The sequence below is a fragment of the Corella eumyota genome, chromosome 4 (genome assembly GCF_963082875.1).
Source record: "Corella eumyota chromosome 4, kaCorEumy4.1, whole genome shotgun sequence".
In the NCBI taxonomy this organism is placed as follows: domain Eukaryota; kingdom Metazoa; phylum Chordata; class Ascidiacea; order Phlebobranchia; family Corellidae; genus Corella; species Corella eumyota.
In genome coordinates, this window is record NC_137493.1 from 9,718,837 (window position 1) to 9,736,144 (window position 17,308).

Consider the following 17,308-nt stretch of genomic DNA (forward strand, 5'->3'; position numbering starts at 1 on the left):
ATTTAAACAAAATTAAATTTAAAGAATTATATCCTATTTTTACATTTATATAAAAATCGGTAATTTATCAAAACATTTTTTTAACCTGTTATATTCTGATACAATATAAAAGGGGAAAGTCAAAATATGACAGAACGAATTAAATATATTTTTTTCATGGTAGTTCTGGTGTTTATATACAAACTTGTCTTGTTCCGTTGAATGATAAATTTTTGTGGCACTACGCACCCAATGTAGCCAATCTTTGAACTTTGTAGTTGTGTGGATTAAAAAAGTACTTCAATTAAGTCAAGTTTACAGATTTACATGGAAATTAAAATAAATGTCTTAATTTAAATCTAGCTTGGTTTAAGATAACACTCATTTTACACGCTTTAAAATTAAAGCGTAGAACTGACGTTATACAAGAAATGGCGTTACATCTGTAACGTAAAACTTATTTTGTGTAAATAATGTTAACGGCATTGCGTAAAAAGCGTTTACAAGAAAATCTAAATCAGATATATTGCGTTTAAAATTAAAATCCAATCGTAGGGTTATTTTATACTTTTTTTCAAATTAACAATAAATATATATAAGGTTTAATAAACGTCTTATAGTTGAACTGTTCTAGGTTACTGTAATGTATTTGGTATAAGTCTATACGTTACGGGTATTATTTCGTGGTTATAGCTGCGACTTGACCCAGACTGCTCACCGATGAACTTTTTTCAGGAGATACGCCTGATTCACTAAACAGAATTTAAATTGTAAACTTGTGGGACGATTTATACTCTGTGTCGGAATAGCAATATGGCAAAATGTCAAGTACTCAATTAAAAGTTGTTTTACGTCTATAACGTATATTTAAAAGTTATTAAAAACATTAAATCAGGTTTTAGTAGCGTAAGTTTATCTAGTATCTTGTATATGCCGCAGGTGCATATTCAAAAAATTCTATTTTATAAATGTTAAAATAAAGAAAATCTTGATTGCAAGAAAATATGTCAAACACGTTGACCATACTTTATAGAACACAACATAAATTGAAAAGCAGCAGCCGTAAAAATAACAAAATGAAGAAATATATAAGCAAAGGTTTCTGTTAATCAATTAAAAAGTTTTAAGGTATTTTTCATTAAAGTTAATAATTTTTGTTACCAAGAATAAAAATAAGTAGTGTTGTTTAAATGTTTTTAAAGGACAAATATAGTTTTAAACCGTAGGCCATCAGTTAATGACTAGTTAATGTAAAAGGTGCTTTTACAATAACTAGTCATTATTAATATAACTATACAAAATGCAACTGCTGATAACGATAATCTGTAAGTATGCGCTGATATCAAGAGTGCGCACAGCCTTCTCGCCGCGACAGGGTTTCCGGTGAATCTAATGAGAATACCACTCCAACATGTCGCAATTTACGGATTGCGCGCTTTTAAGAAACCCTGTTTTGGGATAGTTAGTACTGTTTAGCGAAAATTGCAATTACTCGTTAATCTTGCAATTGCCTGCCTCAGTGATGCCGTACATTCAACACACATACGCTCGTACGTAAAAATAGTAATGACGCAATAAGTTGATCAAACTGACCGCATGCGCAGCCAGGTGGCAAGTTAGTAGAAAAATAGTTTGTAACTTTGCGTCAGTGTCCCTAAACAATATAAAAATATATTTAAAATCAAAATACAACCATGGAAATGATATCCAAATGTATTCATTTAATAATGTGTAAACACATATTGATTAGTCAAGTGCTATACGTATATCGAAAACAGTTTGGCAAAGAATAAGGCTAATAATTATGTTACATTTTTTATCCAGAAGTTGCATCACAGAAAATTTGTGTCTTGCTAAGGTTTTTTGCATTTTAAATTTGTTACAATATAAAAAATCAAAGCGTAACACAAAAGGATTAAATCGATATTTATTACGCTTGACTATACGCTTCGATAAATTTATATATTTTAAAGCTAAATTATCAAAATAAATAATTTTTATAGTAGTTAGGCTAAGATAGCTAAATGTTCTGTGTCATATTTTTTTATACAGGTTTCAACTTTTATAAAAAAAACTATTAAAATAAGGAAAGTTTAAAATAAACCAAGCTTATCAATTGTATTAAGAAGATAATTAAAAACATATTTCTCAGGTATAATTGCCAACTTAATCGTAATAATTTTATACTATAAACCATTAAAAACTTCAAATAACTGCTTGTTGCACCTTTAGCCATTATTTATAACACTTAAAATTTGCAGACTTTATTTTAAGCGTAAGAACATTTTTTAAAGTGTTTTTATTTGCTGTTAAGTTTAAATGGGACTTTCCGACAACAACAAAATTAGGGGTATAGCTAAAAAACATGCAATCGTGTTTTTGTTATATTTATGCAATGATGTTTTACTGGATTGGCATTATAGTTTTTCCTGTGGATTGCAAATTCAATTTGTTACGTAAACGCCATTTAGAACCTAAAAACAATTTGCCGATAGGAAGTTTGGCTAATAGCGGCGCAGTTGAAAACTTTAGTAGAAAAACATTAAGTTTAAAAACTTCAAAACATCAACTCCACCAAGGCGATTCGAAGTTTTATTTAATAAACTTAGCAAAGCAGAATATGAATAATCAACATTCAACTAATGATTTTTTGTTTCTTGAAAAAAGAAAAGCAAAGGTTAATTGTTATCCTTTTGGTGACTGTAAAAGAAAAGCACGAAGCGTCGTGCAATCAAAGATTACCATTAACAGTTTTTCAGACATTGCGTCAAAAAATAAATATAACCCGAATTTTTGGTCAAGTTGGTCCGGTTGGTCTTCCTGGTCAACCTGGGAAAGTATTCCAGGTTCAACTGAAACCTCAGTTCCAAAGCCAAATAAGGTAAGCTAATTTAAAAGTTATGTAAACATTTTAAATAGCCCAAATTGCATTAATTAAGCTGTATTCATGTTTTTGCTAATAATCAAGAATGATCATACATTTATTCTTTTGAAAAGGGATTGACTTTTTAATACTCCATTTCGATTTTCTAGGTTTTTCTTTATAAAAGTAATTTCGCAAAATAAAATTTAGGTTATTAACATTTACGCACAGGTGTAAAAGATTTAATTTCAGTATTATAAATAAAAAATTAAAATTTTATCCATCTAACAAAAATAATATATTTGAAATTTCCTACTGCATTGGTTTAATACTAAATTAGTTAACGTTTAAAACCTACTATACTTATTAGTTGGGGTAATTTACTATTACCCTCAGCAAAGAATACTTGCATGCGTTAACCATTATTTTTAAAATTGGCCAAGTAGTTTTTGAGATATCGGGATTTGAAGGTAAATAATCTAAATAGGGAAAATCTCACTCTCGCAAGTCACGTGACGCACTGCGTCATCGTCGTAAGTTTATATGCTGGCAGACACAGAAAAATAACCTTATTTTGCCCTTTCTGAGTCGTTTGTTTTACTTTTTTAAATTTTTTTTTGCAGAAAACAAACTTAGCTTTTAATGCTAAAAAGCAAAATTTATCCATGTTATATAAAGCATTTCTTACTTTTAAAGTAGTTTTAATTAGGTAAAAAAATTATACCAGGTAAGGCTATGTTGTTATTTGAAAGTTTACCAGTCAAAAACGCTTAAACACTTACAAAAAGAGACAAATTTCTAATATTATCTTTTTCCCAAAGCCTTTTAAACTATGCGATGGTACGCACTTGTGTATATAAAAGAAAGCGTAGCGGATGGAAATAGCAAATCATTAGCTTTTTGATTTTGGGCAATCTCGATAATTTTTTATGTTTGCGTATCCACAGTACACTATCTCCGTCTAATATCCTAAATCGGCAGACCGGTAATACCTAGCAATTAGATATTGCGCCACACAAAAAATCACGTAATGTCAAAATTAAGTGTAACGTGCACCTTTATTTGTTATTTTTACTTAATTAATTTACCGCGCGAGAGACAACAAAAATTAAAGACAACAAAATTAAAGCGTCGAAGAGTAAAAGACCACTTAGATTGTGAAAATATTGCGTTTACAAAACATAATACGTAACATCTTCACTAAGCAGTAAGCACCGTCATTTTCGTTCTAAAATAATAGTACTTTTTGCTTGTTTAAATTGTACTAAATATTACGTTTAAATATTTTAATATACGTGTAAATAAGTTAAAATACGAATAAAATTTTCCAATGAAGGTAACGTAACATCGTTATTTTTTTTAAATGAACAGATTTTTATGAGTTTCTTGATATCTTATCTGATTACAGCTTTTCCTTAGCAACTTTTGTTTAAATTTTAGTAAAACAAAAAGTGCGAACCGTCTTTGTAAAAGGTTGAAAAGCACTGAGACTACAAGTTTAATGCTTAATACTTATCTTTAATTTTTAATAAATAAACATGCATTTAAAAATAACAAACAAACCATAATTAAGGTTTTAACCTCAATTTTAAGTTATTAGTTATTATCTTATTATCTTAGTATACAGTTGACCAAAATTTGAAAACTTTACGACGACCGTTAAATTTTAATATACTTATATTTAGTAATTAGTGATAATAACGTTTTATAAATTGAAGAGTTGAAACACAATCTAATAAGACATAGTAAATTTTCAAAACTTTTAATTTACCAAAACAATTTTTTTTGACACCAATTTATAAGACACCGAAATATATTAATAAATATAATCATGATAAAAATATGTTTCAAAATATAGGTCAAACCTTAACTAGATTTATTTAATAAAAAAATATATTTTGAAGTCGTTTTATCATTTTTAATTGATAATAATGTAAGTAATTATATTTAAGTTACATCAAAACATACATTAGAATTTTTTTTTGAATTTTATTTAAATTTTCAGACATATTATTGTTGTTTTTTTAATTTTTATTTAAAAATTATTTCAACTTTGCGTTTAAACTGTACTATAAATAATAAAATTTATTTTATTAAAATTACAATTTATATTTTTTAATAACTACGCGCAAGTGTTTTATATTAATTGATTTGAATTGTGGCGCTGGTATTTGCGTAACTTAAAGCATAAATGTGTTCAAAATGTTAAAAATATTTTTAAACTTTGATGTCAGGTGCGTTGTTAAATTCAAATATAAACACATTTAACGTGCACAAAAAAAAACGCAAGCACACGTAGCACTTTTTAAAGATTAGCAATCATACTAACTTATGCAAGTACTTAGGCACGTCGCGTTTGAGAAACGGTTTTTCTTTAGTGGTTTTTCTTAGAAATTAACCGCAGTTTTTTTGTAGCCGCAATTTTGTCGTAGCCCTAATTTTTTGTCCTAGCCGATATTTCGTCTAAACCTCAAAAATTTTTTTAGCAAAAAAACGAAAAAAGTTTTCTTAAAAATCAAATATCTAAAACTAAAATTTTACCCTTTTCCTTAACATACAAATTCTCAAAAAATTGTTTTGTAAAAAAAATTACAAAATAATTTTTCGTAAAAACTTTATTTTTTTAAAAATCCGTTCCATTTGTACTTTCCAACAGTTTCTAGCGCTCCTTTTGGTGGCTAAAAATTATACTGTACATTAAATTACCGAAAGAAGGATTATTTTACCACAAGGTTTTATCAAAATAATCTTTAATAAACTATTAATAAAAATTTTTAAAATTGCCAAAAAAAAACAATAAAACATTTTTTTTTATTGTAAACTTACGACGACGCCTTTTTAATCTTTTTTTTCAATTTTTTCGCTACGTGACGTTCTCGCTCGCTTATGACGTACAAGTAACAAGTTTTGTAATGCCGCCCCAAATACAAAAAGTGGAAAAATAAAAAAAATGCACTCACTACATGCTTGCTATTTAACTTTAATTAAATGAACCATCAAAATCATATATTGAACATATGTAACTGATTAAAATTGCAAAACTTATTAGTATTATTTAATTTAAAAAAAAACTACCCTTTTGATATATTAAACAAGCTACCCTATAGATAAAATAAACAAAACAGGGAAATCAATTTTAACCCGTTGCTTTTTTTTACTTTTAGGCCGTTTAGTATTTTTTAAAATTGTGTTTAATTGTAGGTTAGTTTGTCGAATAATGTCAGGTTTAGTTTATGTTTGCAGTTATTAAAATATATTCGTGTAACTAAAAAGCGTAACATAAGGTCAGTTGGTTATACTAAATATCAAAAAAAGCTTTAGTTGTAAGTAAGCTTTATTTAGATTTGTTTAAAATTATCTTGCGAAAATTTTTTTTTTTTAAATATTAAAACTGACACTGCATGCCATACAAAGTAATAGAAATTGGTATTTGGTATTTCGTACCGTGTTGGTTTTTATTTTATTGTGATAATGCTCACTAGGGTTTATAAATGTTTTTTGTTTTTCAGGTTGGACCTAGGGGACCTCCAGGTGTCAAGGGAATAAAAGGAGTAAAGGTAAATACTTTTAAACATGTTTAAATATTTTGAGTAACTCTAAAGCAATGGTAAAAATATTAAAAAAATAGACAAAGAAATATAAAAAATAACGGTAACATTTTAAAACAAATTAACCAGATCTTATTTTTTTAATACAAGTTTTTGTCTTCCTAGCATTTTACGGTTGTAAGTTCTTCTTCGACGGCCCTTTTTTGTAATTGTCTTATTTGGTTGTTTATAAATATATATTGTAAATATATTATTAAACCGACAAAAATAATTTATTTAGGGGGAAAAGGGTTTTTCAGGAATCGATGGTTCTCTCGGAATGCCGGGTTCACCTGGCCCTGAAGGCCCAACCGAATACACGTTTGAAAAAACAATTAACGTTTGTTCTTAACTAAGTTTAATATTTTTTTTAATTTTATTTAAGAATAAGACAAATCGTGTTCTATAATAGACTTATTCGTTTCTTTCTACGTTTTGGACTTACCTTCTTCGTTACAGGATGTAGCATCTCTTATTATAAATTATTTTGTAACACCTTATTCAATTTCTATGTTGCAAAGTATAATTAGTAAAGGTGCAATATCAAAATTTCAGAAATTGGTGTAGGAGGTATTTTAATTGGCAATTTCACATCACGAAACTGGGGTGGAATTTTTTGTAATAACACCCGACGATTAAATTAATACTTTCAAATCAATTAAATAAAAGTTGTATCGGTTAAGCGTTAAATAACTTTACTTACGTTTTATGTAAATATTACGGGATACATCAAAGCGGCGATGTTACATCTTAATCACGGGGTTGCTTTTATAATTCTACATGTACAAGAAAAACTAGATTTTATAGCGGAAAGCTTAGCAATATATATTGTACGGTAATTATATTTTTTAGTCAAAATAATGTTTAAAAAATGCGTTACATCACAAAACATATGTATTTTATACACTTGTATTTGTTCAAACAAATAGAACGTTTTGTCTTAATTAATAAAAAGCCGTATTAAAAATCCACGACAAAAGGTTAAACCGTTTCTCATACATTGTTTTAAAATATATGTTTTTACTTTACACCCTTTTAGATATATCAAAAGCTAAACTAAATCGCGTATAACTAATATTTTAGTTGAATAAATTTTAATACCAATACATATAAATGTTTTTAAGGATTTATTTAGAAATTGTATTTGTTACAATTAATATTTATAAATTACATGAGTATTTACGAACTGCAAAAAAAAACAAAAGATATTTTCGATGTAACATATAGTTAACCAACGCAAAATACTTCTCACTAAGTTAACAGACGGTAAATTGTACTTGCTAAATTTTGTCCGATTTCGTTCGTTAAATTTGAAAAATTTTGTAATACCGATTGTCTCGCTTAGTGACGTTTTCGCATGCTAATGACGTATAAGTAACGAAATTGTGAACTTAACAAGTTTCGTAATGCCACAGCAAATATAATTTTTTTTTTGTAAAATAAGAAAGGTGAATTGCATATTACTATATATTAAATTTATAAAAAGTGTATATATAAATTTACAAAACGCAAATTTGATTTTTTTAATGTTAAAATTTTGTTTTAGTTAAAAATGTTTTATTATATTGAAACACCTGGCCCTCCTGGATTTCATGGATTTATGGGACTTCCTGGATTAAAGGTTTGTAAAAAATACTCCTTTTTTGAAATAAACATACTTGTTTAAAAAAACCTAAAAAGTTAGAAATTAGAAAAGTTAAAACCAAACATACAATAATTAGTTATATAGCATAAAAGCAAAGTAATATAATGATAGCAGTATTATATATACATTAAACAGACATCCTGAATAAAATTAATATTTTTTAAATTTATTGTAGGGTATTCGTGGAAATCCTGGTTTTCCAGGATTAATTGGAAATCAGGGACGAGAAGTAACAGATTATATTAAGACTAGCTTTGTCGAAAAAATATTCTAAATATGATAACATACTTGATTGTAAAAATAAAACAACATTTTTGAATTTTTATTTATATACATTTGGGCAGGGTTCTCTGGGACCAAGTGGCCCTCGTGGATTACCTGGATTACCAGGACGCAATGGAAACAAAGGAAAAAAAGGAAGAAGAGGAGAACCTGGAAGCCAAGGAAGGCTGGTATCAGAGAAAAATATCCTATTTTGTTTTTAACTGTAAAACAAAATGTTGAACTTTCTGCTAAAATAACTATAATATTATGTAAATATTGATATTATTGTATAGGGAGAACCAGGTGAGATCGGAAAAAATGGAAAGCCAGGATCAAGAGGCGAAAAGGTAAATTTAAAAAAAATTTATTCAAAAATTTTATTTTTCTCAATCAATGACCGGGTTTATTAATTTGATACTTTTTTAAGATACTTTAGTTGAATTTTTAAGGGTTATTGTGGGTTTCCAGGATTTTTCGGACCACCGGGACCTATCGGCATGAAAGTAGGTTTTACACTTTTTAATTTGTAATATTTAATTGGTAATCAAATAGTTTGTTTAAAGTATTCTTATAAATCAAGTTTAGTCATTAATATTTGCAACTAATAGTTATTAAATATATGTATAGGGTTTAAAAGGAGATGTTGGAATGTGCGGTTTACAAGGAATTAAAGTAACTCCACGAACTATTTAAAATACTTTTTTATTACTTCACTAGACTTTAAATTACATAAAATAAAGTTTTTTTTAAGTTACAAAAATCTGACCACTGCAGTTTAAAAGAAATTGTGTAAAATTTTGATATAAGTCTCTAACTTTTGTATTGGTGATTGTAGGTTTTATTTTTTACCATTCTTAAAAGTTTAATATTTGTTAATACTTTTTTTAAAGGGTCAGAAAGGATTTCGAGGACATAAAGGTTTATTGGGATTAAAAGGGGAAATGGTTTGTTATAATTTTTTAATAGTCACTAAACATTAAAAATTTACATTCATATGTTAATAAAAAACTTGTAAGATGTAGTTTTTATTCACAGTATTTTCTATGTAGGGATTGCAAGGACGAAAAGGATTTCTTGGGCAGCGCGGATTACCGGTATATAAGATTAAAACTTATAAATATGCATATTAATTATAATTTAAATTATTAATTTTGAAAAATATATTGTTATCAATAATATTATTGTTCAGAAATATTATATTGTCTTATACAAAATGTGGAGGTTGTTTTGGTTTTTTGTTTAATATTTAGGTTTAATTATTATGGTTCAAAATTTTAGATTTTGAAACATATTGTTACTGTTAATGTATGTATTATGGTTTGAAATCTTAGATTTTTATACAAAAGTTTAAAATTTTAGTATATTGATTATTATTGGATTGCGATCCAATCATTCTTTTTTAAAAATTTAATTTTCACTTATTACTAATTAATATGGGTTTGTTTAATAAAATTAAAAGTTTGTTATTAGGTTTTTTTATTTTGTTCACTTATATCATAATAAAAATAACTCAAATCTGAATTAAACTGTTAACTTTTGTTTGTTTATTATTTTTAAATTCCTGTTTGTTTAATAAAAATTAAAGTTTGATATTAAGCACCAATTACATATAATGTATTTTATAATATTAGTAGTTAAAAAACTATTTAATAAAAACATATTTAAAATATAATTTTTGTTTATTCATTATATTTTATTGCTTGTTGATTCATTTAAAATTGCTTTTAAGCACTAAACTTAGTTTATGTTTATTTTGATATCAAATTAAAACTGGATAAAAAATTAATTTTTGTTTGTTTAATAAATTTAAATGTTTGTTCGTTTAATAAAAATTACAGATAATTTTTAACTGTTTAACTTTGGTGTAATGTATATAAGTTCCAATAGGAAAAAATGTGTTAAAATTTTTTTGTTTATTGCTATTAAATTTCTAATTGGTCATTAAAATTTAATATTTTTTTATTCCAGTGTCTTACGAGTCGTAAATTTTGAGTTGCAATTACTTTTGTTTTTGAGCAGTTATAGTTCTAAAATTTGAGTATGTTGTTAATTATCATATTGTGTTTAAACCTCCTATTTTTAAACTGTAGTTATCACTTTGTACAAATTAAAGAATTTTTGGTTATTAAAATTTAAAGGTCATTATTAAGTTTGAAAATTTTGGTCAATATGTCATGATATTAGCAATTTAAAAGTAAATAAAAAAAAAAGTTTGTTTATTAAAATTTAAAGATTGTTATTAGGTGTTTAAATTTAGGCCAGTTGTATGTATATTATAATATCAATAATTTGAAAACAAGTTAAAAAATTAGTTTTTGTTTGTAAATTTTGAGTTAAAATAACTTTTTTTCTTGACAATTACAGTTTTGAAATTTTTGTATGTTGTTTATTATTAGAATGTGTTCCAATCCTTATATTATTGAAAGGTATTATTCTTAACTAATAAGTGTTTGTTTATTAAAAAAGGTTGTCATTTAGTTTTTAAATCTTGGTCAGCTGTTAATTATGATATTAACAATTTAAAAATGGCTTAAAAAAAATTTATGTTAGTTTTATGTGTTAAAAAACTAAATATGGCTTTTAATCACTAAAATTTTAGTCCAATGTTCATGGAACATCATTAAGAGAAAAATGTGTTAGAATTTTAATATTTTTTTGTTTATTACTATTAAAATTCTACTTTTGTACTAATTTGTTATTTAATTACATACAGTAGAAGAGAAATATTATATTTGATTTTCTTAATTTATTTAATATTCTTGATTAAGTAATGTTATGCCCATCTTTATTTATTGAAATTAATTGATTTAAAAATAAACAAATGATTTTAAACCATATTTTATTTATCAAACAAATCGAGTTTAGCTTTGGTTCGAAATCCTAAATTTTTAAACATTTTAAGTTTGGTTTAATGCATTTTCTGATATCAACAATTCAAAAGTGGGTCAAAAAATAATTTTTTGTAAGTTTATTTTATTTCTTGTTTGTTTGTAAAATTTTTAAATCGAAAATAATCTTTCTAATTTTAATAAATGGTTTAATAATTTTATTTTTGATATTAAAAAAAACACGTTTAAAAAATAATGCTTCTGTATTTATTATACTTGAGTTTTTGTTAACTTATTAAAATTGGAAATTGACATTTTGCGTTCAAAATTAAGTTAATAGTTTCTTATAATGTCAAAGCTAAATATTCAGTTTAAAAATTGATTTTGGTTAAAATATTATAAATATATCTACCTTTTGTAATTATATTTAATGATAAACAAGAGGCCAAAAATGTTGGTGTGTTTATAATATTTAATTCTAAAAATGAGAATTTTGCTCCCCCCCCCCTTTTTTTTGTTTACTTCAGTGATCAAATACTTAATATTTTATTTATCAATTCATTTAGAATTCAAAATTAGTTTTTTTAATTTTATCAGAAATTTTTTACTGGTATTGCATAAACATTAAATCAAATTTTGAATGCAACTTGTTTATTTAAATTTGTTAATATTTTTTTGCCTAATAATATTTATTTTTTTTCTTGCAAAATTTAAATTTTAAATTAGTTATAAAAATAAGCTTTTGTTTCTTTATTATAAATAATTTTTTTTTATATACTTAACTATTTTATTTTTAAATAAATCTAGTTTTATAAGTTAATATTTAGTTTTATATAAAGGGCAAGACTGGGCCTCCTGGTGCACTTGGTTCTAAGGGAAAAGTTGGAAAAAAGGTAAACCTTGTAGCTGTTTGATTTTATTATTTGAGTTCAGGTCTTTAATCATTCTTGTGTTAAAAAAAGCACGAACAAATAATTGCTGTTAGGGATTATTTATAAAAATTGTTTGTTTAAAGCAATTTAATTAAGCATCAAAATATATTAACACTAAGCAACGAACGTAATTAAATTGGGCTAATTCAACAAAAAGGTATGCAGCTTAAAGGTCATATCATAATGCAAGATAGTGAGCATGTGATTACACAAAGAAGCTATGTTTTTAATCAAAACAAATATAAATAACTATCATATTTTTAAGGGCAATTCTGGAAAAAATGGCATAGTTGGAAGACCAGGAAAATCAGTATGTAAATCAATTTAATTCATTTGGGTATATTCAACTATGCTAATTATGTTCTAATATATTTTATAACAGGGACAAGTGGGCTTGGATGGAAATATAGGGTTGCGAGGATTACCAGGTCCCAAAGTAAAGTTATTTTTAACATCTAAATATTGATCAATTTATATTAAGTTTGCTACATTATTTTTTTTGTCATAAATGTAGTAATTTTTGGCAAAATTGTTGTTAATAGGGTACTTGTGGTTTTTCTGGGTATAAAGGAAAAAAGGGAGATAAGGTAAAGTTTATTTTACATTTTGTTTTTGGTACAATTTACATGTTTGCAATCTTTTAATAAAAAGACTTGTTATTACTAGATAACTATTATTTTTTTTAATCAAGGGAAAACCCGGAAGAATTTCAAATAAAGGAGTTGTTGGACAACCGGGACCTAAAGGATTGAGAGGGTTTCCTGGTATGCAAGGTTTAAAGGGAAATCGGGTAAACAGTCAATTTTAAGCAATATTTAAAAAAATCAACCAAAGTATTTTACCATAACCTGTTTTATTTGTATCTAACTAATATGTTTTTTCAAAGGGTAAATGTGGTAACCTAGGGCCTCGTGGATCACCAGGAGAAAGGGGAGATTCTGTAAGAAGTTTTAAATGTTGTATCTTTGCTGATAGTCTTAATTGTATATATAAAAACAGCTTATGATTTATGAATTAAATGTTTCTGTTAAATATTTTTTAAGAGGGAATAACATTACCCTATAAAATCTAAATAACTTGATTTGTAAATATTTAAAAGTTTTGTTGCATTGCCCTTTTCAAAGTAGTTTTACAAATTACTATTTAGTTATTATTGTATCTAATGAATATCTTTGTAACACATTTTATAATTTTAATTTACTTTTTATGCATTTAAAATATTTTTATCAATTAGGGAATAAACGGAAAACGTGGAAGAAAGGGTATTCGCGGACTTTCGGGGCGCAAAGGAATTAGAGGTAAACAAGGACCTTATGGAAAACTGGGATTTAAAGGAGCATTGGTAAGTATTTTTTTTTGTAAAATAACTTAATCAAGTTTTTTAACTTATCTCTTAACATAAAGGGCCCAGGTGGTGTTCGTGGATTTCAGGGTAGGCGGGGCGTCAAAGGAAAAAAGGTATTTGTTGTAAAACCAGCTTAATTTTAAATTTGTGTAGGGCTAGGTTAAATTTTTTTAAATTTAATAAAATATCGTATTTGTTTTATTAAGGGAGAATTATTATTTGGTACAAAAGGAGATAAAGGAAGACACGGAAAAAGGGTAATTACAAAACAAAGTTGTTAAGGTTATACAAATTCGATTTATATGGTTGTACAAAAAAAGTAAAAGTTAAAAAATATAAAAAAAATTTATCTCCTATTGGAAAAAAAATTGTAAAATAATTTTAAGCTAACTTTTAAAGTCACAGCAGAAAGATAGCACTAGGAAAGCTTTTATGACAGTTCTTTTTTTTAGTTATTTGTATAGTTTAGTATGCTCTAATTAGTGTCTTAATAAGGATTTATTTGTTAAGGGTAAACGTGGAAAACGGGGAAACAAGGGAGTGCGAGGACTCAAGGTGGTTCAATTAAAAAAAAAAATTGCATGTTATTTTTTTAGGCTTTAAACTTTTTAGTCTTAACTTATTTTAAAACGAAAATAAACATGGATAGATTGTATCTGGTGGTGTTTGAAATAAACTGGTGCTATTAAACGTTTAAAACCATCACCTAACATGATCGCAATTATATTATTTTAAGTAAACACTTTTTATTAAATAGGGTTTAAGAGGGAAAAAGGGAAAAAAGGGAATAAGTGGCCTTCCTGGTATTAAGGTTACATGAATCTAAAATTGCATTAGTGTATTATGTTGCTTTAAAATAATCTATATGTAATTTTTCTCTAAAGCCTTAGGTTTATAAATAACATACTTTCGATTTATTTTTTAATTTAATGTTTTTGTTTTAATTTTTAATATGCATTTTGGTATCCAGGGCAAGATTGGCAAAATTGGAATGAATGGAGATTCTGGAATAATAGTAAGTAGTTTGTTATAATCATTTTTTATCATTGTTTTATGTTTTCTTTTAAGTTAAGACGAATATAAAATAATATTCATAAAGAAAGTTGTATTAAAAATTTATTAAAACAATACTTAATATTTAAAAGTGTTTACTTGCTGCTTTCTTTTTAGGGATTTCTAGGACTTATAGGAGCACCCGGTGCTAATGGCAAACAAGGGGATAGGGTAAGAAATTTGTTTTAAATTAAATTGATATATTTAAAAAAGTTGTCAAAGTTTTGGTTTGTCAAAAAAAAAAAATTTCAATCACTAGCAACTTAAAAATGTATGTTAAAAAAGGGATGTAACTACTTTCTAAAAATATTTTTTTGCTTCTAGTGCTTTAAGTTTTGTATAAAAATCTGTCATTAATAACTATACCAATTAATAGGGTTTGATGGGACAAACTGGGGAAATTGGTCCTCCAGGAAAAAGGGGTGAACAGGTGATACCGCTTAACATAGTAAAAATTATTAGTTTTTCTAAAAACTAATTCTACATCACAATTATTCTTTTACAACAAGGGAAGACATGGTGGTGTGGGATTACAAGGTACACAAGGAAGGGTTGGTATTTACGTAAGTAAAAAAAACTTTCATTATCGGTGCACTAATTTTGTAAGATCCATTAAACAAACAAAAAAACTGTAGTGTGTTTTAATTATATAAAATAATTTATTCAGTAATGTGGCTTAAAATTATTTTAATGGCTATTATTTATAGAATTTTAAAGTTTCTGTTAAATTTAGGGTAACATAGGATATCCTGGTAGAAAGGGTAAAAAGGGAAAATCTGGATTACAGGTAAATAATGGTAATATTTAGTTATTAGGTTACAAAAGAGATATAGAATAACACACTAACTTAAATTGTGTAATTTGTTTTCTTAAATCCCGAATAAGACAAAACACAGATATTACAACAAAACACAATTAAATATGCTATCTACATTACCTATTAGCTATGGGTTTCTAAATCGTGCGTCACGACTTCTTTATCCATGTTTTTTTAAATTTATAGACCTACAAGGTAGACTTCATATATACATTTGTAATTATTTTTTACTGCCTCTACATTATTTATATTTTTAGTATTAACAATTGTTGCTGTATTCTTTAGCGTGTTAGCACTTTGGTATTACAGTTTTTTTATTGTTTTTAATTACAGCTTTTATGGCTATGACCTTATTCTATAATAAACTTTGTATATTACCCTAGATGTCTGTTAAAGCTTAATTTAAAATTCCATAATTTTATTATTTACATCCATTCCATTAAAATTCCATAATTTTATTATTTACATCCATTCCATTCGCTTTTATTTAAAAAAAAAAACGCTTCAAATATATCCGTAAAGATTCCTTTTTAAAAAAATCTGTTTGTTTTTTTCGTTCTATTAGTTTTCCTCTTTTTTTTCGGTTAATTATTTTATTTCATTTACACTGTTTAATTTTTTTTTAATGAAATCTTTGTCATCACTACATATGTTAATAAACTTGATTTTTTTACAAATCAAAAAACTCTATGACAATTTATTCCAAAAGTATAATATCCCTTTTCTTTATTACCCAGGGAATTGCGGGATCAGTTGGTTTAACTGGAAAAGTTGGAATTCCGGGATCAAAGGTTTGTGTTATATGAAAAATTTATAAAGAACAGTAACACAAATAATATCGTTATTATGCAGGGCCAGCAGGGAGCCAGGGGTAAAACAGGACTAGATGGATTTAAGGTAAAAAATAAATAGGTTATGTTGTTAAACACTGACTTACAAATGTAGACTTTTTATTATTTAGGGATATCAGGGATTGACTGGTTATCGCGGTTATGTTGGTAGGCAGGTGTGTTTGTTTAAATTTTAAAATTTTTTAGTTATGTAAACCCTTAATCTATATATTTTTTTTTTAAATCATAGATTAAACGTTTAAAAAATTATTAACTTTTAGGGGGAAACAGGTCCAAAAGGTTTTCAAGGAAAATCAGGAATACCTGGAACCCCAGTAAGTAAACAGTTTGTTTGTTTTACAGTTTGTTATTTTTGCATGTTATAGGGTATTGTAACAATATAACTTATTTAATATGTGCTACCATGCTTAAATCATTATAGGGAGAAAGTGGTAACAAAGGAATGGTTGGATTCGTTGGACACTATGGATCAGCGGTAAATGAGTGGTTCAAGTTTTAATACAATACATTTAATTTATTCCTACACACTAAGGCCGATTTAAATTAGTCCCAAGTTAAATATAAATTGTAGCACAAGTGTTTATAACAAAGCCAAAAGATACATTGATTTAACACATTTTATTAAATCGCTAACAAACTACTTATCATGTTTAAAGGGATTTGCGGGTCTTTTTGGAATTCCGGGTAAACAAGGTCTAAAAGGAAATAAGGTAAAATTGTAGTAATAGGTTTTTTAGGCTAGAAGTGTGTTAAATAAATTATAGTTACAAAATAAATATGTATTAAAATTTTAGGGATTTAAAGGTAATCTTGGAAGGGTGGGAAGAATGGGTCAAACTGGACGTTGGGTAACTTTTTAAAGTTTTTTAATTAACATGTTTTTTTATTGTAACATATTTTAGCCTACCTAAAATTTAAGTTTTATATTAAATAAACTATCTAATTTTATATCAAATAAACTATATAATTTTATATTAAATAAACCATCTAAACATGTAACGATTTAAGGGTAGTATTGGACTTAAGGGAAAAAAAGGAATTAAGGGTAACGAAGGTAAAAAGGGGGCTGTATTAGTTGGACCAACTGGACCACAAGGCATTTTCGGAAAATCGGTATTGCTTTAATTAAAAAGAATATTTTGTA

General features: G+C 26.3%; 1 long non-coding RNA gene across 1 annotated transcript; it reads left to right on the forward strand.

Moving 5' to 3' along the window:
- The first annotated feature begins 16,820 nt into the window (after positions 1 to 16,820).
- Positions 16,821 to 17,210, forward strand: LOC145751322 (uncharacterized). The gene is made up of 3 exons (XR_014283728.1): positions 16,821 to 16,874; positions 16,959 to 17,012; positions 17,178 to 17,210. It is a non-coding gene; the product is annotated as an uncharacterized LOC145751322 (long non-coding RNA).
- Positions 17,211 to 17,308: the final 98 nt, after the last annotated feature.